Source organism: Zonotrichia leucophrys, chromosome 7 (genome assembly GCF_028769735.1).
Source record: "Zonotrichia leucophrys gambelii isolate GWCS_2022_RI chromosome 7, RI_Zleu_2.0, whole genome shotgun sequence".
NCBI classification, from domain to species: domain Eukaryota; kingdom Metazoa; phylum Chordata; class Aves; order Passeriformes; family Passerellidae; genus Zonotrichia; species Zonotrichia leucophrys.
Window position 1 is genome coordinate 17,659,450 of NC_088177.1, and position 25,865 is coordinate 17,685,314.

At 42.2% G+C, this 25,865-nt stretch overlaps 1 protein-coding gene across 13 annotated transcripts in view; it reads right to left on the bottom strand.

The window, feature by feature from the left end:
* The window catches only part of ANKRD44 (ankyrin repeat domain 44), a 131,463-nt gene that overhangs the window by 80,641 nt on the left and 24,957 nt on the right, over window positions 1-25,865 (bottom strand). Inside the window, exons 1-2 of one of the 13 annotated variants that reach the window (XM_064717729.1) lie at window positions 17,142-17,306; window positions 16,226-16,546 (exon numbers count right to left, since the gene is read on the bottom strand). The exons of the other annotated variants lie outside the window; for them this stretch is intronic. The gene's annotated coding sequence lies outside the window, so the exon portion shown is untranslated. Of the gene's footprint in view, window positions 1-16,225; window positions 16,547-17,141; window positions 17,307-25,865 lie in introns of those variants that run through there. 13 annotated transcript variants of the gene reach the window in all.

Here is a 25,865-nt window from a genome sequence, read left to right on the forward strand (position 1 = left end):
CCAGGCCTAAGAAATTAAATGGAAATTTTAAAAGGTTTCAAAGTTGTCTTCACTTCAGAAAACAATTCAGTATATTCAGAGCACGATGAATTTGACTGTGACAAATCCAGCAGCGTCAAAATTGCTTTGTACAGACATATTAAACAGAAAGATGACTTGGAGAGCTATAATGAGCTATTACACTTTCTTCCAACAAGTTACCATTGCAAGTTATGAATAGCTTTGTCTATTGTCTGAAAAGCCTGTGAGATGTCTCTGAGACCACTGCCACGGTTTTGAGACTCAGTGTGAGCCCTCCCTTCATCACACTCAAGGCCACGTGTCAGGTCCATCTCCGTGTGTGAGAACAGCTGACTTTGCATGGGCAGCACCAGCCAGAGGGGTGTGTGTGTCTTCTCATCAGGGCCAAGGAAGTAGCATGCAAATCTCCCTCCCTCCATTTCCCCTCAAATGGCTTCCAGTCATGGTCACATTCTTGTTGAAACCCTTCAGCAATGAGAAGAAAGGCAAGACAAGGGCTCAGCTCCCCAGCTCCCAGCACCAGCTGATTCTGTACATGCAGTTGTCTCTGCTTCCTTCCAGTTCCTGTCATGCAAACCAAGTGGTGAGGCTGGCAGTCAGACACAGCCCAGCTGTGTTGGAAACCCTCTCTGTGTCCATGTCACATCTAGACACATGGATCTGGTCTGAGATAACCATTGCCCAAATGGGGCTGCCTTTTCCAGAGAAAAAGGCTCAGTCACAGAGTGAGGGTCCTGTGAAAGTCAAGGCAAGCCCCCCTTACTCCTGAGCAGTCTCATCAGAGCCCCTCTGCAGCAGAGGAGGGCAAAGAATCATCCAGTGAACAAAAGCGAAGACAAGAGAGGGACAGAGGACAGTCCACTTCAGAGGGCCCTCTGCAAAACAAAGTGCTCAGAAATACAAGAGATGCAGGGGAAAGACCCTGTTTTTAAAAATGCCTTTTTGAGCCCAAACTGTAGCTGCCATCTGTAATTGAAACCCCATTTTTAATTTTGCTAGAGAGGCCATTTCTTATTGCTGAAAGTTAATTAGACTTGCATAGCTTAACACTTCAGCCTCTCATTTATTTTCTGTGAATTATTCTACTTCAGTAGTGAAAAGCTTACTATTCTGTGTTGCTGTTGTGCACCATAAGTCTGATACCAAAAGAAATGCTTGCAAAAAACAGCACCTAAGCTTGCTAAAAAATAATTAGTTGGGGCTTTTTTGCTGTTTTTTTAACAGTTTTTATATTAAAAAGCAACAAATTTCTATTTTGAGTCCCTAAACACAGCCACTCAGTTATTTCATGAATATTCATGTATTAGTCTTGTTAAATTTAGCCCAGTAAATATGCACCCTTAATACAAAACACGCCTTAATCAGCTAACACGTAACTGCTGCTTGTCAGGGCAGTGGCAATGTGCTTAACACTCATTTTTGTCTGTGCTGTTAAGCAGGGCATTATTCTCTACCTCTCTAATGACAACAGCAGAAAGAGCTGGTGGCAGCTTGATCAACTGCCTAATGAGATCTGGAAATCTGAATTACAGTAACCTAGCTAAATGGTAAAGCCAAAACAAACCAGAGGATTTCCCAAGCCAGTTTGAGTTCACCATTCTCTTGTGACTGATTCCCTGGCCACACCACTGTGGATGCCTGTGGTATTTGAACACTTCCTTCTGACAGGGAGCTCTTTGAGTCCTGCTGCCCATCAGAAAGGAGGATGTTTGAGGACAAGCTGAGGGAACGTGTCTGTACTGCCACTAGATATCCCTATGGCATCTTGGAAAAGGGATGTCTTTCTGGAATTGTGTACTGGATATGAACCCCATACATGAACTGAAGAATAAGCAGGTGTAGACCTTACAGTTTTCATTCTAAATGTACATTACAAAACAGAGCCTGCAGAACTAAATTAGTAACCATCTCCACTAATTTTCATAGATTTTTACAAGCGACTTCAGTAATGCATGAGAAGCTGAGACCATCTAAGCTAAGCCCAGGCTTAGCCCTTCACTTACTATTTTGCAAGGAAATGGAACTTACCCTCAACCCCTTTGCAAGGAACTGGTTTGGTAAACCACTGTCCTATTTTGCTGCATGATTTAACCACTCTCAGGCTACCCTGCCCCTCTGGTCTGCTAAACAAGCAAATTTCTCTGTTTCTCACAGCCTCCTCCTCTCAGTTCTTCAGAAGCTCTTGCCTATTTTTCATGGCAATGATCCTAATTGAAGACCTGCAGGTCTCCTCTTCTGGTATCTTGTTTCACTGGTGGGTGCAGCTCACTCCAACACTTCAGAAAAAAATACAGAAAAGCACAGCCTTGCTGTGTCACAGACCTTGGATTTTACAGAACAAGCTAAACAAAATTTCAGAGCCACCTAATACTGTTCACATTTAAGTTGAGGGCAGAAACTTTCAAACAAAGCTAAGAGACTGATAGCAATGCTTGGTGTTTTTAAAAATCCCAAACACAGGAATCTGCGTGATCTTTCTGAGGGATGGATGAGTTTTCAGAGGGATGGGAAAGGTTGTGCCATCTCACCATCTTAAGTCACCATGATTGCAAGGAGTTAAAAAAAAAAAAACCTGAAGAAGGAAGCTAAAAAAAGGAAGCAGGCTGTTCCCAAAAGCTGCCATACTGCTCTCACTGGGAGTCGTGCATGGGGAAGTCCAGGACTCTTCTGCTTGCAGCCACTTTATGTAGGGTCCAGAATCCCTTCCCCTCTGGGGTAAGAGGAGTAGATGACAACTTCTCTGTGTTATCTGCTGCCTCTCACAGACCAACTGAAACTACACCGTACATGGGGCCTGCCCAAAGGGAATTCAGTGCGCTGAGCTAAAATGATGGTTGGCAGAGAGCTTTAAGCCACAGGGGAAATGGCGATTAACAAAAAAGGTGGATATACCTTTCTCCATCCTAGTCATATACCTATACAGACTATTTCAGGCTCTTTAAATACAGGCAGAATCTTGAGGAAGTTACCATAGAGAGGGGAGGGAAAAGCAGCAAATTCTTCCTGGTGAGGACAAGCCATCCCTGGCACCTGCTCTCCTGCTTTGGGTTAGCCAGCTCTGTGGTCTGGACCAAAACTGTGACTACACTGGTCCTGCTCCTCCAGGCTTCAACAAGAAGTTACCTACATGCTTTGAGTAAGGCAACCTGCATTTTCAGCAGTCTCATTTATAATCTAATTCTAACTTCTAACTTGTAAGCTGGATATCTTGTGAAATTCAGAAGATGAAATCCATACAGGCATAAACAGCAGACAAAACACAGGAAATTTCTCATCGCTATTCATGCCATAGCAATATGTAGACCAGGGAGGCAGACTTCATGTGTCTGATGTATTCTAATTCTAGTTCCTGAACTAGAATTCCCACCCTTGAAACTGTTTGGATCCTAAAAGCATTTTAAGTCATTTTATTTCTGTCTCTACAGGAAGGAAAAAAAAAAAAAAAAAACAACCTCAAAACATCTCTAAGTCATATTAAATATTTGAAGAGAATTCTGCAAACCAAGAACAAGACATTTCTAATCTAGGTCATCTTATAAAGACATTAATGTCACCATGCTAAATTTCTACTCTCCTGAGACAGAGCTGTCACTGGTTAACTCGCTGCACTGACACAGATTCTGAGAAAAGCCCCAGGAAATATTTTAGGCTGATTTCCGTGAAGAAAGAAAAACACAAATCACATTTTTAAGTGGCTGCACCCAGCCCCACCAGCCCGCTCTGTTTCAGATAATGGAACCACACCACACTGCTTGCTCTTGCAGGAAGTAACAACTGATAACACACCAGACTTTTTGCAGCTTTTCACTGGAGTGCTCTCTGACTCCAGCCTCCATTCACCTTTCTGTACTAAGAGAGCATGAGCTGGCCACAGAGTTTGCTAAGCAGTGTTTAACAGAGATAAGGGGGGAGGTAAATCACAGGAGGACACCAATCACCAGCCTCCAGCCACACTCCACTCAGGCTGGATATGTGCACTTACCTTCATCCCCAACACAAAATGTCCTTTGCTGTGCAAATTCTAAGTTTTTCCATCTCCATAAATTGCTGTGCCTTTCTTATTGACCAAGTTTCCTCTCCCAGCAATTAACACAGAATCATAGAATAATAGAATGGATTTGGATTGGAAGGGACCTCAAAGATCATCTGGTTCCAACGCCCCTGCCATGGACAGGGACACCTCTCACCAGACCAGGTAGCTCAGAACAACATTTGACCTGGCCCTGAACAGGGGATGGGGCTATCCTTGTGTGTTTGTAGCTATCCAAACACACAAACTCTGAGCTGTGTCCTCAGCAGCTTCCCTCCTGGCTATAATCTCAGAGGCACAGGCTCCACCTTTCCAGAGCAATGTCACTTGAAAAAGATTCGTCCTTTGTATATGATTTAACTGGAAAAATTAAGGACAGACTATTGTCTGCAAGAAGTTAGGGTTTTTTAATTATGAAGAATTATATTTGGACAAAAGGAAAATAGTCAGGTTTAGGGCTAGTGAAAACCAAGTCCTGAAGTGCAGAGTGTAAGGAAATCTCATTGTGCGCACAGCCTGAACTCAGACTTCTCCTGCCCAGTGGACATGTACCCATTAATTATTACTTGTGCCAGCAGCACCAATGCACTGTGGCTCAAGACTGTCAGTGAGCAGCTCTTTTGCTGTTATCATGAAACATGACTCAGTTTAAAAGTCTTTGTGAAGAGCTGTCACACACCTCAGCTTAAAAAAAATAATTTATGGCCGGTCATGAGGGTGAAGCAGTTTTCCTAGAATAAGAACAATTCCCAGTGCTGTGCCCACAAGCTTCAACTGGAAATTCAGGAACAACATAATGAAAAGCAGATTAAGAAATTTATATATTAAAGATCACATAGCTTTAAAATGTAAGCAAACTCTTAGAGCTGTCAAGGATGGATTTACAAAAACAATGGTATCCAGCACCCAGAACGATCACTTCACTTCAAACCACTCCACTGTGATTTTAAAACTGAGCTTCTAGAAAGTCAAGAATTACAACCTGAATTACCTGGGGTGAATTCAAGTAATGCCTGTAGCTTGCCCTATGATGGTGATATCTCTCCACGCCTCTGCTTGGAGGTTATTTTAGAGTCGCTAATTTGTGCCAATTTCCAAAGAAGTTTAAGAAAATTTGGGAAGAAATTTTATTCTCATAGTCAGAAAGCCAGTTCTCACATTCATTTCTCCTAATCATTTCTCACAAATACTGCTGTTCAAACACCCGAACATATTTTAAATGTAATTAACATGTTCTGGAGACATGAACAAATGCCAAGTCTGTTTGCATGATGAGGGGAAAAACCCCCACTGAACAAGCTGGAGGTTCCTGAAGCCTACAAGGGGTAATCATGATGGTTGGAATTGTATTACCTAAAGCTGATTAAAGCTGACAGGCAAGTGAAATGCTGCATTTACACACCTCCACTAAGGTGACACTGACAACTACAATGAAACCCATAAGTCAGAAGAAACAAGCAGCTTCTATTTTGTTTTGTCAAAGCCTTTGCAGGTGTCTCAGACCATGTTTTATATGCAATATGTGCTGCAGCAGCTGAGCAGAGGAGCTGGGAAGCATTCCCCCCCAAGCTGTCCATCCCCAGGACATGGCTCATCGAGGCACAGACACATCCTGCTCTTACTTATCTCCACTGCTCATTTAAAAAGTGACAAAAGTCACATTGGTGCTGGTAAATGTGTCTGGTAAATGTGTGTGCTACTGCCTTCAAACTAAATAAAGCACCCACTGCCCTTTGTGGGCAAGCTAGACAGGCAGCAGAAAACTGACAGACTGCACATGGCAAAACAATACATCTACCAAGAATGGCAAATTTGCAGGTGCTCTAAACACATCTAACATCAAAAATGACCCATGACTTGTTTCTTAAAGACACAGACCTTCCAGCCTGAGCTACTGAGTAGGTTTGAATACTCACTGCATACTGAAGATCTCCCTAGTAACAGCTCAGCATCTCAGCAGAAGCCTGAACTCGCCTGAACTGCCACATCTTCCTTTTCCAAACTGAGGCTCAGAGCCACCACACTTTGCAGCTGCAGATAAAAACATTTTTTTCATCCCTCATAAGGGCAGATCTCAACTCCACAGACCAAGAAACAAGCACAGAGAAGCATGTATAAAATTGCTATAGGACTCATTCTCCTTTCACGTATTTTCAGGTTTTATGCTTTCAAATTTTGAAAAGCACTAAGATGTTTCTCCAAATTTTTTGTTGAGTGACAGCATTATTGAATTTCCTAAGTTAATTGGCATTTATAGAAGAAATGGTGATAAGATCTGTAAATGAACTCCCAGCGCCTTAGCAAATGGAGTTATAAGAAGCTAGGAAAAATTGTTTGTGTTTTCCTCATCATCCTGTTCCACCCACAAAAGGCATTTTCATTAATAGAGAACCTGGCATTCATAAACCTGTATGGCATCACAGCACTGGGGTCACAGCTGCATTCCCACCATCCATTCAAAACAGCAAGAATTTCAAAATCCCTGCTTGCACTTGGTCTCTGGGATGACTTGTTCATTTCTCACTCCTAGTTGTCTTCTTTCTCCTATGGAAGCAAGGATTGAGACTGTGATCATCACTCCCAGTCCCTTTCCAAGGTAGGTGCCATAAAGTCAAGTCAAGGCTGCGTGAAAAATGCTACCCAGCTCTGAATCTGGCTGTAAAAGCAAAGATGCAAATGTACATACTTAAAACACTTCACCTCAAAGGCTGTCCCCATCAGGGCACCAACTGGACACAAGGATTTCCAAAGGGAAAACACATCAGTGACTGAAAGCCACATCCATATCAATGGAGCAGAATCCACTATAGGGAGTTTCACGGCTGAGGCACTGTGGGCAGGGTAGAAGAGGAGGATGAGGGACAGAGAACTCCAAGCTGTTCAGGCAGCTCACCCTACACAGACACAGAGCATCCTGGTTACATCAGAGGAACCCATGGGAGTCGAGAGCCCAGCTGGCTTAATCACAGCTCATCAAAAGCCAGGAGAGAAGACCCAGGCAGTGAGGAAACAAAGATGAATTGCTTCAGAGAATCTTCATGCACACATGGTTTCTACTGCCAAGGTAACACTTACTTTCCTTTACCCTCATCTGGATTCCTTGGGCAACACTGCTGGCTCCCACACTGGCCTGTGCTTTAAAAACCCAGCCTGAGGGAGAGCTGAGTAGCCCAGACACTGCCTGCCCTTCCTTCCTAAGCAGCTGGCATTAGTCATGGAATAGCTCCAGTAAAAAAACTGGATCCATGATTGTTCCCTTTCTAGTGCTGCTATTTCATATCACACCAAAAATCCCACCAAAGCCCTCAGTGACACAGATGGCACAATAATTAATGTAGCAATGGGGAAAATTCTCCTCCCTGCCCCTTCTCCCCATGGGACTGGTCCAGAAATGCCAGCAGAGTGGCAAAGTGGTCTGCAGCCCCAGAACCCACACTTTATGGGGTCCATCACTCAGGTACAACAGCACATCTGTCAGCTGCCCAATATCCCCAGAGAACAACACACAGCTCATATCTAACCAGACAGCACCACATCAGAGACATAACCAACCATTTTTCAGACCCACAGAACACAACAAGGATGGAAGGAAGGACAGAAGGAAAGGAATAGGCAATTTTACCATGCTATAGGTACAGAAGATAAAAGCACTTTGTGCAAAGTGCAAAGGAGAAGAAATGCATTCTGACATTAGTATCCAAAACTTTTTAACCATAAGTATTTTTTTGCAACTGTATCTCACAGAGCCATGGCTTCAGCAGTATTTCCAGGCTCAGAGTGTAGTTCTGGAAGCAGTACATTGTGCACACACAGTTTGGTAACCAGCACACGTCCAACATGAGACTGGCTGTAAGCATCCCTGCACTGCCACTGCCCATCCCTGAAAGCCATCCCAAGCAGCAGCCTCCCTCTGACATGGGATTCACTCCTAAAGTCCCTCTGTGGCAGAAGAGGGGTTAACTCATCTCTTTAAAGAACTATAATTAGTCCAACAGGAAAATAAATTCTGTCTTCCTGATTCAGGGACAGCGAGTGCCAAGAAGTCTGAGCACACATGCAGAGAGGGCAGATACACACAGCTTCCAAAAGCAAGTTCTGCTCTGACACCTGAATTTATATGAGGGACACAGACTGATTTGTCTTCAGTAATCTTGTTTATAAAGTATAATGCTTTACTGGTTTTTGTTTGCTTTGTTTTTTAAATCTGTCTAGGAAAACCAAACTATGCCATACCCGACTCTTCTGCATCAGTGCTGCTTGAATTTTAAATGCAGATGATTCATTCTTTTTCCTTTTTCAAAGGCCAAGGAACTCTAGTATTACACAATTACAATAAGCGCATTCTAAATAAGACCTTCAAAAATCAGCAGTTACTGTAGTTGATATATACAGCTTGCTTTGTAGATGTGGTTGACTAAAACATTAAAATCCAATACTGGATGAGTTTTACAATGCTTTTTTTTCCTCCCATGTAAATTTAATTTCATTTATCAGTTCAGCCTCAAGTCAGGAGTTCAATATTTAGTTCCTATATTTAATTATGCTTCCTTTTCATTATAACCTTTTCCAGATAAATGTTTAATCAGGGTGTTCAGTGTAATATAAAAATTACTGGAGTGAAAATAATGAAGTAGTAATGGTCTCATCCTTATACACAACATAATATGCTAAATTCTAGAAGGTTGATTTAAAAAGGGCAACGATGTCACTGAATGAAGAACTCAATAATAAGCCCTCAAGGAGAAAATGAGCTAAATAGTGGTAAAAATGAAAAACCAGAAGATTAAACCATCATACCTTTTAGAGAGTATCAAGGAGCCATTCATGCTTTAATAAGATGCAAAAAAATCAAAATAATAAACCGAAGCTCAATGCATGCTAACTTCACCCATGATTCCAGTGACTATCTAAATGTGCCAGGTCTGGGGGTGGAATCACCCGTCCACATCACAGCAGTACCAGAAGCATTACCTGGCCCCATCACTTTTGCACTAGGTCAGAGACTAGAAGTCTAGTTTTTGCTATTCCAGTACAAAAAGTACAATTCTTCATCACCCCAAACTCTTCTGTTCCATAAGAGTGCAAGGAAGGACTACAACTTGTTTTTGACAATGTCTGTGTGCAAGCTGAGTGATAACAACCATTGCTCCTGCTGTCATCACTATTACCCTTCCTTCACGTTGCCTTTCACCACAGTGAATAACTTGATTTTCCATGATTATTCAAAATAAAACTTGCTTTGGATCAAACATCTTGGTTACTAGAAAAGAGGCAATTTTACTGTAAAACCTGCTGCATAAAAATTATATCTTTCCTATGCATTTCCAGGTAGTAATTCCTGGCTATGGCTGTGCAACATATGTTCTCCTCTAGTTTTGTCTGGTTGGTTCTGCTTTTTGCACTTTTTTTTTCTTTGTCATAATCACTGGTGAGGGCATTTCTTCCTGCAGAAAGCAGAAATTACTCATTTTCAATGGGCTCCATCAGTCTTCTGAAACTGCCTTTGCTTACTGTGAGCAGACCAAGCTTCTAACGCTTCTTTTTTCTAGGTCTTGCAGAGACATGTTGTTCATCAAACCCTATCTACAGAGGAAGTTTCTTTTTAAACTAGGCAGGAGGTAGATGCTTTGCTCCATAAAGCATGAGTTATTGCTCAGATTTTTCACTTTTTTTTTTTCCCCATTTACTGTCAAATAGTTTTTGGACATTTAACCTGATGCAGCATAAAAATCTTCTGAAAACCTGTAACATTAACTGCATTTTTAGACAAGGCTTCTCTAGGAAACAGTGCAAATTTTTGTTATCCATCAGCATCCTCCATTTAGTAGCCTAAAGAATGCAAAGCTTCACTTCTTTGTGCCTTGTCATCTGTGCTTTCCAGAAATTAAAGCAGAGAGCCTTACTGCCCTAAATTGGGAGCTGTCAGGTCACAGTCAGACTGAGGCTGCTATGGAAGTTCAGTCACATCAGCTTTCATGGGCTTGAAAAGAAAGACTGAAACCTCCAATTTAGGAATTGCCTCTCTTATGGAGATTTGAACTGCCAGAGTGTTTTGGCTTTTTATTTTTACCCCAGGTCAAAAACTCACTCTGTCTTAGGGCTCTGGCTAAGGCATGGTGGGGGAGAGCTGTGCCAGCCTGAGGTGCTGATGTCCCCAAGCACCCACTCTGCACCTCTCCAGCAGCAGAGACACCAGGACAAGGCATGTGCCACACCTGCAGCACAGCAAAGCTGTCCTGGGAGAAGGAACAGCCCCACTTTCCCCAAACCTGCTCCCCTACAGACTCCTCTGACACCCACGAGCATTACAGAAAATTCTGTAATTCTGGGGAGCCGAATGCTACTCTCCAGGAGGCAGGGAGTACTTTCCTGCTGGTTTGAGCCTCAGCAGCTCAGTGAGCAGCCCAGCACAGCAGGATGCAGGATGAGGTAGGAATGCAGGGCAAGGAGCAAGCAAGGCCCAGGCCCATCCTTCCAGGCTGCCAGCACATCAGTGCCCTGCTCATGTGAACCCTTCCTGGCACCTCAGCCAGGCTCTGCCAGCAGGGACACGCTTTTGCTACAGTGACAAGAGCACTGGCAACCCACCCCTTCTGTTCTCACTGGTCTTGGGGCAAAATCCACCAGAAAAATGTATAAGGCAAGCCATGAACCTGTAGCTGAAAAGGAAGAATTCCTTCCCCTACAATCAAATCTGCCAGAACTTGCCCATCAGAGCCCTTACATGGGCAAAAAAATTTCCTCTCTTGCAAGGGTTCAACCCAGTTAAATAAGTATTGGGAAAAACTGAAGAACATAGAGTGCCTCAAATGCCCTGTGCTGGGTTGCTGCTAATGCTTTCAAAATCAACACCAAGGTTTGCTGACAACTTTGCATTCAGAGTGTTGCTTTGAAAAAGGGGAAACACTTTGGCCAGAAACCTAAAATATTTTCAAGGATTAAGATCTAACAGAAAGTAGGTATAAGAACTCTGCTTTCTCAAAAACACTTAACAACAGCATTTTGTTACTCTGATTGCTTTTAAAAAACTGCCATATATGGACACAAATTATACACAGATTTCTTGTAAAGATAACCTCAAGTACCTGGAGGAATTAAAGTCCTACGGATGACATAATTCAGAGCTGTCTGGGACAACTTTGGACAACATTTCTTTTCTGTGATTATCTCATTTTCTTCCATGTCAGCAACTCCCTCAAATGCTCTTGAGATCTCAAAAAAGTTCAAGGGAAAGAGGTCTGAAGAAAGACATTCAAGCAGGAAAAAAAGGAAAGCAACCTTAAAAAAAACCCAAGCAGCAGTAGTACCTGCAAATGACAGACATCTCATTAAAGGAAAAGCCCCAGCCCACTAAACTTTAGCTTCAACAGGCTTCACAGTTTAACCCCAAAGAGAAAATATCCAGCATATGCAGCATGAAAGGCAACAAAAAGCCCTGACTGGCAGTTTGCATTCTCTTCTCCATACAGGCATAAAGTCTGGACAAAATAAAGCACATGAAGTGCATTTCTGTAAGTAGTGAAAATTAATTTTCATAAAGTGACTAAGAAGGCACAAGACAGATGCTATAGGACACTGAGCTCTTCCCTGTCAGAACATCCAGCTTGCATCCAGCCCATACAAATGACAGACAAATCTATCACATGAGGGTGACAGGGATCAACATCCATATTCTTAAAAAGAACATCTCTTTGCAGAAAATTCAAACTGAAATAGAGCTTAATTTATTAGAAAAGCAAAACATGGAAAATGAAAAACAACTGTGCTGTCTCTGCATGCTTGTGACCAATATAAACCATGTCTAGGTGCAAGCATCTCATGTTTAGGTGACTTTACAGCCCAAGATCACACAACTGGCATTGGTCCCAAGCACTAATCTCATTTCCAAAAAATTACAATTACTGCTACACACTAATGCAATTCTCTTAGGTGGTAGGTAAATTTAACCAAATTTCCCCAATATGAAATAGGTAAATAAATAAATCAGCAGAGAAGAGAGCAGTAGAATGAGGAAAGAGTAAGTTTTTATCTACAGAAAAGATGGTTCTTATTTACTCATCTCTTACAAACACTCCAAAAATATGCTCTGCTGAGCATTAAAATGCTGTAAGGCACTGAAAACAATAATCTCTTATGTATGAGCCATTCATCTGAGCGAGAAAGAAAATTAGTTTTGCTGATGTTACTGCATAAACTAAAACGTCCTAGTAAAGACTAGGGGGAATTGAAGAATTTTAAATGGTTTTGTTGGGGTTTACTTTTGATTTTAGTCTGTGCAGTTCACTCTACAAACTAAAATACAGCAGCACTAAATGTGGGAGGCCAAAAAAGAAGGTTTGAAATCAGAAAACCTCTACAATGCCTTGGGCTGACATGTTAACAGAAATTTCTCATGGAAGCAGAATATCACATAAATATTATAATTCAGATGTTGTTATATGCATATGTGGATATGCAATGTGGATGTTCACCCCATTCCATAGAAACATCCTAGCCCAGACAGCTGAGCTAAAGACAATAATGGAGTAGGATTAACCAACAGAAAAATCTTCACTTTTACAGAAACATGTTATTCCTCCTTAAGAACTTACACTTCACAGCCCAGAACTGTGATTTACTGCTGGGCCAAGAACAACCCTTGTACTCACCAGCCCCTCAGGTCTTTAATGTTTTATTTGGATGCTTTTCAGAGCTGGAGGAAAACCCCTGGGATAACTGGTAGAAAAAACAACTGAGACAAAGGAACTGTGCCCAGGAATGCCAGCAAAGTGCAATGCCAGAAGATGTGCAGCAGAAGCCAGACACACCAGTACAGAGACCTCTGCTGTGTCTCACACACTCACCCAGCACCTTTGTGCTGCATGCACGTGCTGGGTATGTCAGGCATCCATCCCCTGGAGTCTCCCCCAGGTAATCACCTCTGCACACAGCTCACACTGCAACAGCTTCTTCCACACTTGCCGAGGGCATGTGTGTCAGATCCTAAAGTTCCTCTGCAAATTCCCCATGGGAGCATCCAAACTGAACAAGATTCCAGACCTGAACCAACAGCTAATTGTGCCCATGGAAGCAATGTGACAATAAAGCCATCAGCTCCTGGGCCTCGGGTGTCGGTTGAGTGAGGAAGCTCAGATGAAAAGCCAATGCCGACAGAGCTGTGACTCACAGCACCCACCTCAGCCAAGGCAGTCCTGACAAAAACATCACAGGACCAGAAACAGCAAGTAATCCTTGCTCATCGCACAAAATAAAAGATAACAGACACAGAGATCTTATATTTTTAAAAAGAGCACAAGACTGCCATGTGAAAGCATGATGCTAATTACTCTATTTCAAGAACCCTTCTGAGTAATGGACAGAAGGGAGACAGAGAGTAATTAAGGATTCATAATTATTATTTTTAACCAAAAGAGCTCTCAGTTGCAGGTCCGAGCCTCTCCAGGGCATCTGGGGCTCCTGAGCAGGGATTGCCAGGCTGGGCTGAGCCAGCCACAGCTCCAGAGCAGCATGGCCCTGCTGGGCAGCGAGTCTCCAGGCCAGCCCATGGAGCAGGAACCTGGCACGTGGCCTGCACCTCCTTCCACTACAGCCACTATAATGCATCACTGGCAAAGCTCCTGCAGCCACGGAAAGACAGGAGGAAAATTAACTCAGGTTTAATAAACACTGTAGGGTAAACATGATTTCAGATAGACACCAAATATAAATATCCAGTTTTTTCTTAAAGATACAGTTAGCTTCTAGACAACAGTACTCAGACCCTAAAGCCATGAGGTCTCCCACAGCTTTTCCTTATGTCTAAGCTGTCTGAGGAGGAGGTTTTTTCCCTCCCCTCTTTCAAACACAGGATCACAACGACTCAGATGACACCAGAACAAAATGAAAATAGGGGTAGGTGTATTACTGAAGGCAGGTGTCTGTTACAGCCCAGCCAGCGAGTATCCTTTGCACCAGATAACCTTTCAGCGAAGATAAACAGCATCACCAGGGCAAACGTGTTTGTAGGGTCAGGATACAACCAGAAACCCAAACAGAGTTTGGAAAATGTCACTCCTCTGTAAGAGTGCTGCCAAGAGCACCCAGCAGTACAATGAGTCTCAACCATACAAATCAGAAGGATAAACACATTTCCACTTGCATGGATGATGAACAGTTTCTACTGCTTTTGCTTCCTAGGAGCCTTGCTATTTTGGCATTGCAAAATACAAAGACTCTCAGACAGAAAAAAAATTAATAAATGTAACCAGAAGAGAAAAGCATATCAGGGCACCTAACTGTCACACATTCTTTAGAGAATAAGAGACAGTCCCTCCCAAATAGATAGCAAGAAATTATGAAAATGCAACATCTGAGGAAATAGCAAGGTAAACCTCAACTTGCAAGTTTGGCCCACATCCTAAATTTCATTAATATGTTATAGGAAAAGATATTCTGAGCCTTAAACCATGTCTCAATATCACCAGCAGTTTAATCTTTTGTGCAACACCATCAGGATTCTCAACTCCTACAAGTGCTCCTCTCAGAAGGCAGTAGGGTTAATCCCTTGATTTTGACAGTTTGGCAGTAGAAAATTCCTGCTATAAATTACACTTGCTGTAACAGACATTTTGTGCTGCTCCAGCCCAAGGTTTCTCCCCAGCATGTTGTTGGCAAGGTAACAAAAATGCATCCACTACTCAGTTTAATGCTTCCTTTAGAGTGGCAGGATGAACAGCAAAAGGTGACATCTCAGAAGGTTTTGATGAAACAAGTATCAAAGAAAGCAGCCAAACACACAGTAAACTAACATAAACCATATCAAAAGAGAAAGTAGTACAAAGGGACAACCCATCCACTTTGCTCCAAAGTTGTTTTGATAGGTGCAGATGTAGCAGTCTTTTTCACAGAACAGTTTGGTTGGAAGGGACTGTTAAAGTTTTCTGGTACAACCCTCCTGCAGGGACATCCTCAACTACATCAGGTTGCTCAGGGCCCTGTCAAGCCTAACCTTGAATGTTACAAGGGATCAGATGTGTAGCACCTTTCCAAGCAACCCGTGAGAGTGTTTCACCACCCCACCACATTACAAAACATTTTGTAATGTTTTCATTACAAAAAACCCTTCTCCCTTGTACCTAATCTAAATGGACCTCCTTTCAGTTTCAAGCCATTACCCTCTGTCCTATCACAAGAGGCCCCAAAGGGCCTTTTGGAGGTAAATTACAGTGCAAGCAGCTGACATCCAAATAAGTCTCAATTAAAGTAAGCCTAAACTCTGAAGACAAGGAGGGAATAAATCATCTGAGTAACTTCAGGCTAAAGATAAATGCCAGAACATTTCATTGGATAAGACAGTCAAAATATATACAAATATTAAAAAAAAAAGCATGAATTCTCCATGAGACAGAGCACCAAGAGATAAAGGAGGCCACAGGAAATACTGGTCTTGCTTTCAAAGAGCATGGACACAGACTGTGGCAAATGGAACCAAAACATCCTCAGACTCCCAGAATTCTGCATTAGGCAAAGCCCTGAGATGAAGACATTGCAGAGAGGAATCATGTGAACAGCAAAGAGACCAGCTCTACAGTATCTGCTGACAAATCACCTACAGGACCTATTTACCTTGAGCTGGTGAATGAATCAGTGAGAGACACAAACCATGAGTCCCCCTGCAACAGTCAAATTAGCATCCAAAACTATGAACACCCTCTGAGGAATTTCCTCTCTGCACATGCGTCCAAATGACTTCACAGCACCCACGTTTCAGCACAGAGCAGCAAAAAGTCAAGAGAGCTCTGGTCCCAGCTTACATTCCTATTAACACATGACAAGTCTGAAGATTTCAAATTCCTTTCAGGTGTTCATCCATGAATCCACCCACCTGCATTCCTACAGAAATATCCAAGAACATCCAGAGCATTTGGCTTCCATAAACATAGTGTCAAAATGAAAGCTTTTGCCTTGTTAGCTTTGGCCAAAATGATATTAGCAGAGCATCTCACTGTTCAACCTGAAACTTACTCCAAGACACTAACATTACCAGAACAAACAGATCAGTTTTTTGTATTCACAGATGCACAAAAATCTTAACAGGTATAAGGAACAGAAAAACATTTTTTTTAAAGAAAGGTGACAAGATAAGATGGATCTGATCAGTGAAGGAAACTCACCAATCCATACAGCAACACTTACATTTGTTACTTGTCACAGTTATCAGACACCCTGACAATTGCTCTTTATGACTAAGCAGCAAGACAGTATTTCAGTATTTCAATATTTCAGTGTGAAGGGAAAACGCTGACAGTGAGGAGACCTTGCTGGGTGATGAATAAGTGAGCAGTGGCTGATGTGGCTGAGGTTCTCCAAGGGCACAGTGCTCAGCAAAGCCACCATGGATTCCCATCTAGAGCGCAGCCTTGCTGTTTCCCTGCCCTGAGACCCTTTCTGTCACTCGTGCTTCACCAAGTCCACATTCATTTTCCTCTTCCCACATCTTCCTGAAAGAACCTAATCCTGTATTGGTAGAGACAGACTGTTATTATTATCTACAGGAAAAACAAAAGATACTCATCTTATCTGAGCTCAGTGTAAACAATGGGTAAGGAGAAGGGAAGCAGAGATCATACTGCAGCACTGCCATTCTCTGCAGCCCTTACAGATACCAAAGGTCTGAGAGCCTTGTCCCCTTTCTGCAGGCAGGGAAACACAGAGGGGAGGGTGGGACACTGTCCCAGAAAGGGCAAAGGCAGAGCCCACCACTCACAGCAGGATCTGCAGGCAGCACAGCCTGTGCAGCCCAGGGGTATCTCAAGCAGTGCTTCTGAGACACAGAGATCAGCATCTGAGTGAATCACTGCTTCCCTCACAGAAAAAGGAGAAAATGAAAAATGTTTCCTATTCCATAGGCAAACGATTTCAGCCACACAACACTCATATGATTTCAGCTACAGGGACGCTGTGCAGTCAGATACAGCCCAGCCCAGATCCAAGTTAATTGCTTCCTCATATGTGGCCAAGAGGATCAGGCTGTCAGGAATGTTACAGCACCCTCAGGGACCTGCACTACAACAGAGGCCCTTGCCATGGCAGGCAACAGAGCCAGAGCTACCTGCCACTCTGCCTGTCCCACTCCTCTCCAGGGAACAACGAGTGTGTCCTGCTGGGAGAAGCCCTTGTGGTGCTTTGTATTTGGATGGCAGTTGGCACAGTAACAGCCTAATTCATCATGAGGGCATGATACAACAAACTGGCCATATTTGTTCATCTGTTTTCCCTAAAAAGAAAGAAAAAAATTATTGCTTTCTCTGCAAAAAAAAAAATGAAAAGTCAGGCAAGGTGTGCTTACACAGACTTTTATGCAGGAACAACCAGCTAGGACACTATTTCAAAAGGGAGACAAAATCATTGATGTAGACCTTCCCTTGACAACTGTTTCACTTACTTCATTCTAAATAAATCAAAACCACAAAAGTTCTTGCTGAAATACAAAGTTCCTCATTGATTCTGAGGTGATGAAGAGAGGACTTAGAGGACAACAGAAATCTTTGGTAAAAGGCCACAGGGAAGAGCAATATGTTAGTGTCAGGTTAGAATTCAATCAACAAACCCAATGGCAAATATGGGTCTCCAGAAGTTCAATTGCTCAGTAAGCTTCAGCTGCATGAAGAAAATGTTCAAGATAAACAAAACACATCAAATTTCAAAGTCAGGTTTGTGAGGCGGCTCCACCACTTCATCATGCTGGAAAACAGTGGTAGGAAAGATGTAGTAATTTCTAAATGTTTTGCCACCACTTCTTGCTTGACAGCACAGAATCACTTTTCACAGGCAACCATTTCGGACCTGAAACAAAATTAGATGAGCTGCAGACAGGATTTTTATTTTCTTCTGAAGATCTTCAAGTTGCTTCCTTCCAGTGCAGCTTGGCTGGCATAAAAGGAAGGATATGCTGCAACACAGTCGCATCTACTTGCAATTATCCGTTTGCTTCAAAATATTAGCAAAACATCTTGGGTGGAGGAAGGAGGTGACAAATCATCTAAAGGGTGGCAAGAGGAGGATGAGAATTTCCATTACAAACTACTTGTTAGGTAGTCCCACCCCAAAAACGTCATGATGCTATACTAGGATGTGAGAAAAGAAAGCTCATAGCTTGTTTGTGCAAAATTGCAGGAGTAACATTCACATTATTTTAGGGCAGGCTCACATCCAAAACCTGCATGAACACCATAAACTCCTAAATTGCTACCAGTGACCCTTGTATTGCAGTCCAGTTTGAACAGAACTTCAGACCAGAGCTGTCTTCAGACACTGGAAAAGTATTTAACAAATATTTTCACACCACATAATCTTTCTTATTTTCAGTCCCAACTATAGAAATGGACCAGGAAAAGGTACAGAGTAGTTTTTCAAGTATTTTTTTACTCTGGTAGATGCCCTATTAAAACCCTCAGTTCTAAGAAGATCTAGAACAAATACATTATTTGACTTGTAGATTAGATAACCATAAAATATTTAAGGATGAGAGACACTGACATTCACCAAGAGACTTAAAAGAAGAGAATCAAGTCAGGCAGTCTGCTTTACAGAGGCCACCATTTGGTGTTTGGATCTCTAACCTACTCCAGACACATGAAAAACTGTCCTTCATTTTTCCAGATGAAGTAGTTCTTTGATAGAAGTTAACAATCACTGTTTAGGAAAAACTATTTTGAGCATATAGATTATGTAACACACAAAGTAACCTGTACCTGAAATCTTGTTAAATAATTTTTTTAATAAATTGAGGCCTACGACTAGATCACCTGATCATACACATTTATTATTTTTTCCTTCAGAAACTGAAATCATAGGAGAATTTCAGACTCTGTCTTTCTTTTAGTGTTCCTGCATGAATTAAAAAAAAAAAAAAAAAAAGCTGCCATAAAATTTTGAAATTTCATTGAGTAATGCCAGGGTAGATTCCAACTCAGCAAACAGTTACCAGGGCATGCAAAAGACATGTTCACAAATTCCCTCTGCAGATCCAGCCCGCCAAACAAATGTCTGCAGGTCTCCACCAACAAAGACAAAGCAAAACAAAGCAAGAAAGTAGTAAATGAAGCTATGCTTAACTTGATTATATGTAGCAAAAAAGCACGGGTATTTCCTCTACCAAAAATATCAGGAATTCTGATAAACAGCAAGCAATGGCAACCAGCCAAAAAACGCATCGTAAATAGCAAGAGCATTTTTCACTACCAAAAGACAACAGTGAAATGAGTTGGACTCCAGGAACCCAGCTGGGAAGATATTTTTACAGAAGCACATTCATGGATTTTTAAATTTATAATTTCAAACATGTACATATGAAAAGGTTAATGTTCTTCTGTTTCTTCCCTTCGGAGGTCAGGAAGCAGGCAATAATAAAGCACTCTGATACTATCACAGCCTACAAGGAGAGGCTATTAGACAGCATGAAGCTGTCGGGGGAAAAACTCATTTTCTTTAGAGCAAATCCCAAAGTCTTCCATGAACTCTTCACATAATAAACATCTATTCCATGTTTTTCAAGATAAAATCTGACAAAAAAAAAAATCATTGCTCCAAAGTTGGTAAGTCCTTGAATTCCTGAGTTAAATAATAAGCATTAATCAATGTTTCAAGTTTAACATGAAAAAACATTTTAAGAAAATGCAGCTTTGTAGCCTTTGAAGATTAATGTGCTTGGGTTTGTGCTTGGGTCTTTTCCCTCTCCCAACATACTCATGAGCTTTTACATCCCAGCAGTAATTTTAAATAAGTCTCTAAAACAGCATCTTGTTGTCTTGCAGTGTGTTCTGGGAAAAATGGAAAAGTTTCAACACAATAAGAAATTATGTGTCAAGATGTAACCATGTTTAGTACATTTCCCATGAAGTTCAAGCTTTTCCGTGGCAAAATCTCGTGCTACATAAAGTTTCCATCAGTTCCTCCAACACACACTCATTCCTATCTATCCCTACTGCACAGCAGGGAAACAAGGGCCTGAAGGACAACTGCACATCACAGGAGGACTGTGAAGAGCTGAACTGTGAGATGTTATCCATTCTATGGCAGAGCCAAAAATAAGTCTGCATTTCACGGAGACATCACCGCGAGAAGGGAGAGCACCCGATTGCCCTGCAGGGAATGGGGAGTTATCTACCAGGGGCACTATTGCAAACTGGGGACTGCATACACACTGCTGGGTTGTTTTTTTCCACTTCCTCCCCCTTTTGCCACGGCTCACAGGGGCTGTGGGAAGTGTGGGCACACTGCACAGAGCGCTGCCTCCACCCCAGCACAAGCCCAGCCTGAGAAGCAATGCCAGGACCCATCATGCCAGTCTGAGCTCCTGCCATGTCACAACCGAATGGCCCAGGGCTCAGGGCCATCCAAAGATCATGGTCTGGGTTACAGCTCTCCCAAATCACGTCACAAAACATAGGAGAGCTTTCTTTCCCTCTCCAGAAAATGTTAGTTTTCTCCTTTCCAGGCAGAAACTAAAATACGGCACAGGTTTGGGTTTTATCCCTTGCTTACTGAAAGAAATTCCTCCCCACAGCCCTCTTCCTTCATCTCTAGTCCTTGGGCAACTTCATTTAGTTGATGCCTGGAAACTGGGCTTCATTCAGCACCTTAAAATCTGCTTGCTCAGACTACTCCTTCAGGCACTGGCAAACTTTTTAACTAATAAGCACTTGCCTGTTAAGCTGGAGATGGAAATACTTATAAAATGAATTACATATCTAATACCTTGCTGGTTGAGCTGGTTTTCATTAACATCTGGAAGAAAGGCTTGGTAGCAGCTTGGTGTTTTCGCCAGTTTCTGTGCAGCCCTGCTCAGAGAGCAGGGGAGGATTATCCACAGCCCTGGGCACCTGCAGAGGCCACCTCTGGCCACCAGTGACCTTCACCAGAGTGCAGGAGGAGAGATGAGCACCACAGCCTGGGGAGAGCAGTGGAGTGTTCACCATGACAACCAGCACGAGGAGGTTTTTACCTGATGAAAGATTAATGCCATTGCAACTGTAGTGGCCATTTACTTACCCCTGTGCTTTTACTCACTAGCTCTTTAAAGAGAAATAGGAATCAAGAGGGGAGGGGAGAAGAGAGGAAAGGAAGGGATGGAGAAATAAAAGCTCAGATCTGTTTGCAGGAAAAAGAAAAACCACAAATCTGTTCTGATGAAAGAAAAAAGAGGAGTTATTTGAACTTCTGTGTGCCTTCATCTCCACACAGCAAGCAAGGATTCTCAACAATTCCCTAGGCAATACAAGCCTACAAATTGCATGTGTGCTTTGAAGCAAGCACTGAGTTTACAAGGCAGACGGAAAACATCTTCAAAGTCTCAAATGAAAGGCTTGAGTTTTCCAGAGTTAAAGTAAAGTAAACATGCATGAAGAAGTCAACTTTTTTTCTGGAAATCATGCCTTTTCCCTTCTGCAACTAAAAAAAGGATCAATATTTTTAAAATATGAATAAATGCTCACATAAGGCCTGTAATACTAGGATCGCAACAACAACAACAATGACATTCATGGAGTTGGCATTGAAACAAGAATGGGCAGAACTCATTTGTCCTTTTCTAGTACTTAAATCAAACAGCTGCGAGGGCAGCAACTCAGCTTAAAATACAGAAGTAAAACAGTATCAAAGTAGACATTAACAACAAAGTAGCCTCAAGAATGACAACATTAGGTAATCACAACTAAGAAGATTGAACTGCAAAATTTGGAGTTGCATTATTTATTTTTTGGAGGGATTTTCATTGTTATTATAATTAATTTCAGCTTTGGCTAATTATTTCGAAGGCATTTGAAACCAGCCAATTCTACTGAATGTTGCTGAGAGTTCATTGTCAATTGAACTCATATAGGAAGGAAACAATGAAGCATCTGTCTCTCAGGAAGTATGTTAACCTTTAACATCCACACCATGACCCTCCTCCTCCTGGCACAATGAAGGGGGATCAAAAAACTGGAGAGGGCTTCTGAAGAGCAGCAATTAACACAGCAAGCACAGAGCAGCTGGACAAAGGCCACAGCCCACCTCATCACTCCCATGCACTTTCTGTGTCTGCTGCGCCGCTCTCGCCTCACCACAGACAGATCCTCTGCCCACTCACACCCATTATGAGTTTCTTAGTCACTGAGAAATGATCCCAAGCAGAATTTACCCTGTAGCTTGCTGCTGGGGTGGACAACTCAGTTCTCTTTCAACATGGACACAGGCAGACAGTTTTGAAAACTGCCAGCAATTACTGGGCTCCTTTCACTGTGCTTGCTTAGGCCAAGAAATTTGCTGTATCTAGAAGTCAAAACTTTACCAATAACACATGCAACACTTTATACATGTACATGTATTTCATATACACACATCTATGTGTTATATATACCACAGACATATTTCCAAAAATATATCCAAAGTTTGATTTCAAGCCTTAATCTAACTCAAACAATAGGAGCAAACTTCAGTGATAGGAAGATCACCCACCATCTATGTTCTCTCAGCATCCTTGCACTTTTCTCATTTTCAGAACCTGACACCTACTAGGAGTGGAACAAGGGATTAGAAATGGATCCAATGCCATCAGATGCTTCTTTAATCCGTGAGGGTTTTTGCAGGGAGGAGCAGAAGCAGTTTGCTGGGAATAGGCTGTTTATGGTTTCTTCTGCCAAATCTCCTCTGGGACTTGGTGTCACACAATAAAGGTAAGGATGGCTGAAGGGAGAGTCTGAGGTATAAAGGACTGTCATGTCCTGAGTTGTAGAAAAAAACAACTGAACCATAAAACTGTGGGCTTCTGACAAGAGAACCATGATTCTGTTAAAACAAGCCAACTATGTTTACCATACATATGGCATTGTTAAGGCTTTATTAATGCCCTCTGGTATTCAAATTTGATCAGTCAATAGGTGAGACACATATCAGCTGAGCATCTTATCCTTCTGATACTTAAACTGCAAAGATAACAGGAAAAGACAGCTGCAGTCAACTATTACCAATAAATACCCTATTGTAAAATAAAATCATATACACCCTTTTCCAGTGGATTCTGCAAGGCTATTGCATCACAACAGAGCAAGGACAGTACAGCATACTATATATATATATGTGTATGTATATATATATATAGTGTGTATATATAGAGTGTGTGTATATATAGAGTGTGTATATATATATAATATATATATGGAGTGTATACATTTATATAATACAGTATTCAAGGGGAAAAGGGGAAATTACAGTTTTACTACCTCACTGGCATAACATATCATGACCATGCCAGAAAAACTAGTTTGGGCTGTGCCAGAGTGTGTCACAGAGTGTGTCAGTGCTGCTGTTAAACAGGCAGGGAGGAGCAGCTCTGCAGGTGCTTTGGGCACTCAGGCTCCCTCCTCAGTCACAGGGCAGCCAGTTCTGCACCAGACACTCCCAGCCCTCACTGGCTACAGGGCAAGGACTGGTCCTTAGGGCTGCCCTTCCCTAATGGCAGATTCAGGTTTTATGTACCTTTTTAAAGATATCACAGCTCCCTGACCAATATTCCTTCTGCGGACACAGCATCAAACTCTCCTGAGGCTGACGCAGGGAAATCCAAACACTAGCAAAATTCACTGCATTTCCATAAATCTCCCACTAAGGTGGTATTGCTTGTGTTTTTGTTTTTTTTTCTGAGGACAGCAGCTGAACCACTGTGAAAATCAGGTACCATGCAAAGCCATTGAAATGCACCTTCTGTTAATGTGTGTCCCCAGAAAGCCAAAGGCACTTTTAACAATTATTCTTAAACAAGCACAGCAGCATAATTAACTTATTTTATATCTTGTGCTGTTTAAACCTAAGGCTATTGGTAAAGGCCAAATTGCTACATCAGGAAAAAATTACAGAAGACACAGCACTTTTAACATCTATGCACCTGCTGAACTTCAATGAAAAGTCAAGCCTTGCTTATGCACATATAAAGATTTAAGAGATTGGCATGACTAACATGAATGAATACACTCACTGGGATGCACCAGGAGAGAAAGAGGAACTCTGCTATTTTGTCTGGGATAGCTTTAATAACCAGCTTGCTCTGAAAAGCTGCGACAGAAATGCAAACCACCTGGTTTGGCTGGATGCCTGTTTTGCAGGGCACTTCACCCCAGGACTTCCTGAGCTCCCTGCCATACTGGCTCTCCAACAGCAGCATGGATGAGTAACAGCCCAGCAGCACTGACAGGCAGCACCAGGGTCACAAACAACTTTCCCTGCTGAGACATCTCCTGCTGTAATTACAGCCGAGGTGAGCAGCAGGGGCAGGGCACGCCAGCGCCCTGCGTTCAGCACCACTTACCCTGTGTGCATCCATTAGCTATCCCAGGCCAATCCTGCTCCTCTACCTTTCCCCTCAGGTAACCCCAAAAGTCTCTTCAGCCCAAGGCCAAGCAAAGGAAAAAAAAACCATTGGGAAGTGGAGCAAAACAAGATCGTCTTACTGAGGTTTCTGGTTTACCTACAGGCTTCTTGCTCATCCTTCAAGAACAGAAACCAGCAGAGCTTCCAGCCACAACAGCCAGGCAGCTTAACAACAGCAACCTCCGAACAAGCAAGCTAAAATCAAATGAACAGCTTTGATGTCTGCAGCAGACCCTGCCCAAGCTTTTGGTCAGCAGCCTCCACCCTCCCCCATCGTGGCTCATCATCTCCTTCTGTATCATCACCTCTCGCTGCTCCCAAGCTTCCAAACTGTAAATTACCTGCTTGTACTGGCTGCACTCTTGCTTGGCTCAAAAAGGACCAGACAAATAGGTCTGCACAGAAGTGCACCATGAAGTAGCATATAAAATGGGCAGAAAGAACAACAAAGAGGTTTCCCATGGCCTGCAGCACAGGTACATAATAAAAAAGGGTGCAAAGGTAGCAGAACATCAACCTCCAAGGCCACGATCCCAGTGAAGGCAGTGGCCATGCAGGCATGAAGTCCATCCAGGTACAGAAGGGACAGGGTTCTTAGGAGCCAGCTGGAGTCACTGACCCCAGGTAGAATCCACAGACACACAAACTGCTTTAGAAAATTAAAACACATTTGCAGCTACAATTTAGCCTTAATATCTCTTTTTAAAAGCTACCAAATGCTGGTTGGGGATTTTTTTTAGAATAGTTTTTTGGTGTTGGGGTTTTTTTAATCTCTATTCCTCATGAAAATGAACCTACAAGCACACTTTAGTATAAAAAATAATTGGGCAGTATTGTTGTTTAATGAGCCCTAATAAACTGGAGAAAAGACTCACAAAGGCAGTATCTCTCTTGCTTCTGAAGGGTTCACCAGGTAATCCATAGTCACGGTCAGTAACTTTCATTACTCCCTGTGCTAGAGAGAGAACACCATTTTGCCAAATTTATTTGGGAGAAAGAAGGCAGAAGCAGCTTTAATTATAAAATTGTTAGACTGTAGCATGAAACAAATTGACCTGGCAGACCTTCAATTATTATCCAACTAACCTTGCCAACTTTAGAACTAGGTATCTTCCAGTTTTTCTTGTGGAAGTCACAATTTTCTCACATACTATTACAATCCTTTTTTTAAATACAGTGATATAATCAGAGCTCCATGCTTTTACATAAATATAGTCTATTTTGTTCAAGCAAGATCTTGAAATATAATTGAAGTTCTAGGGGTGGATGCAGACAATTTGTTTTGATAATGCTTCCTGTTTATAACAACCCTAAATTGCACTGCATAGAGGAATGAGATCACCATTAAGGCATGGAAGGAGGGAAGTAGGATGTTTATAGCATCCAATTCATTTTACCTGAGCTTAGAGACTTCATCACTTGGCAAACC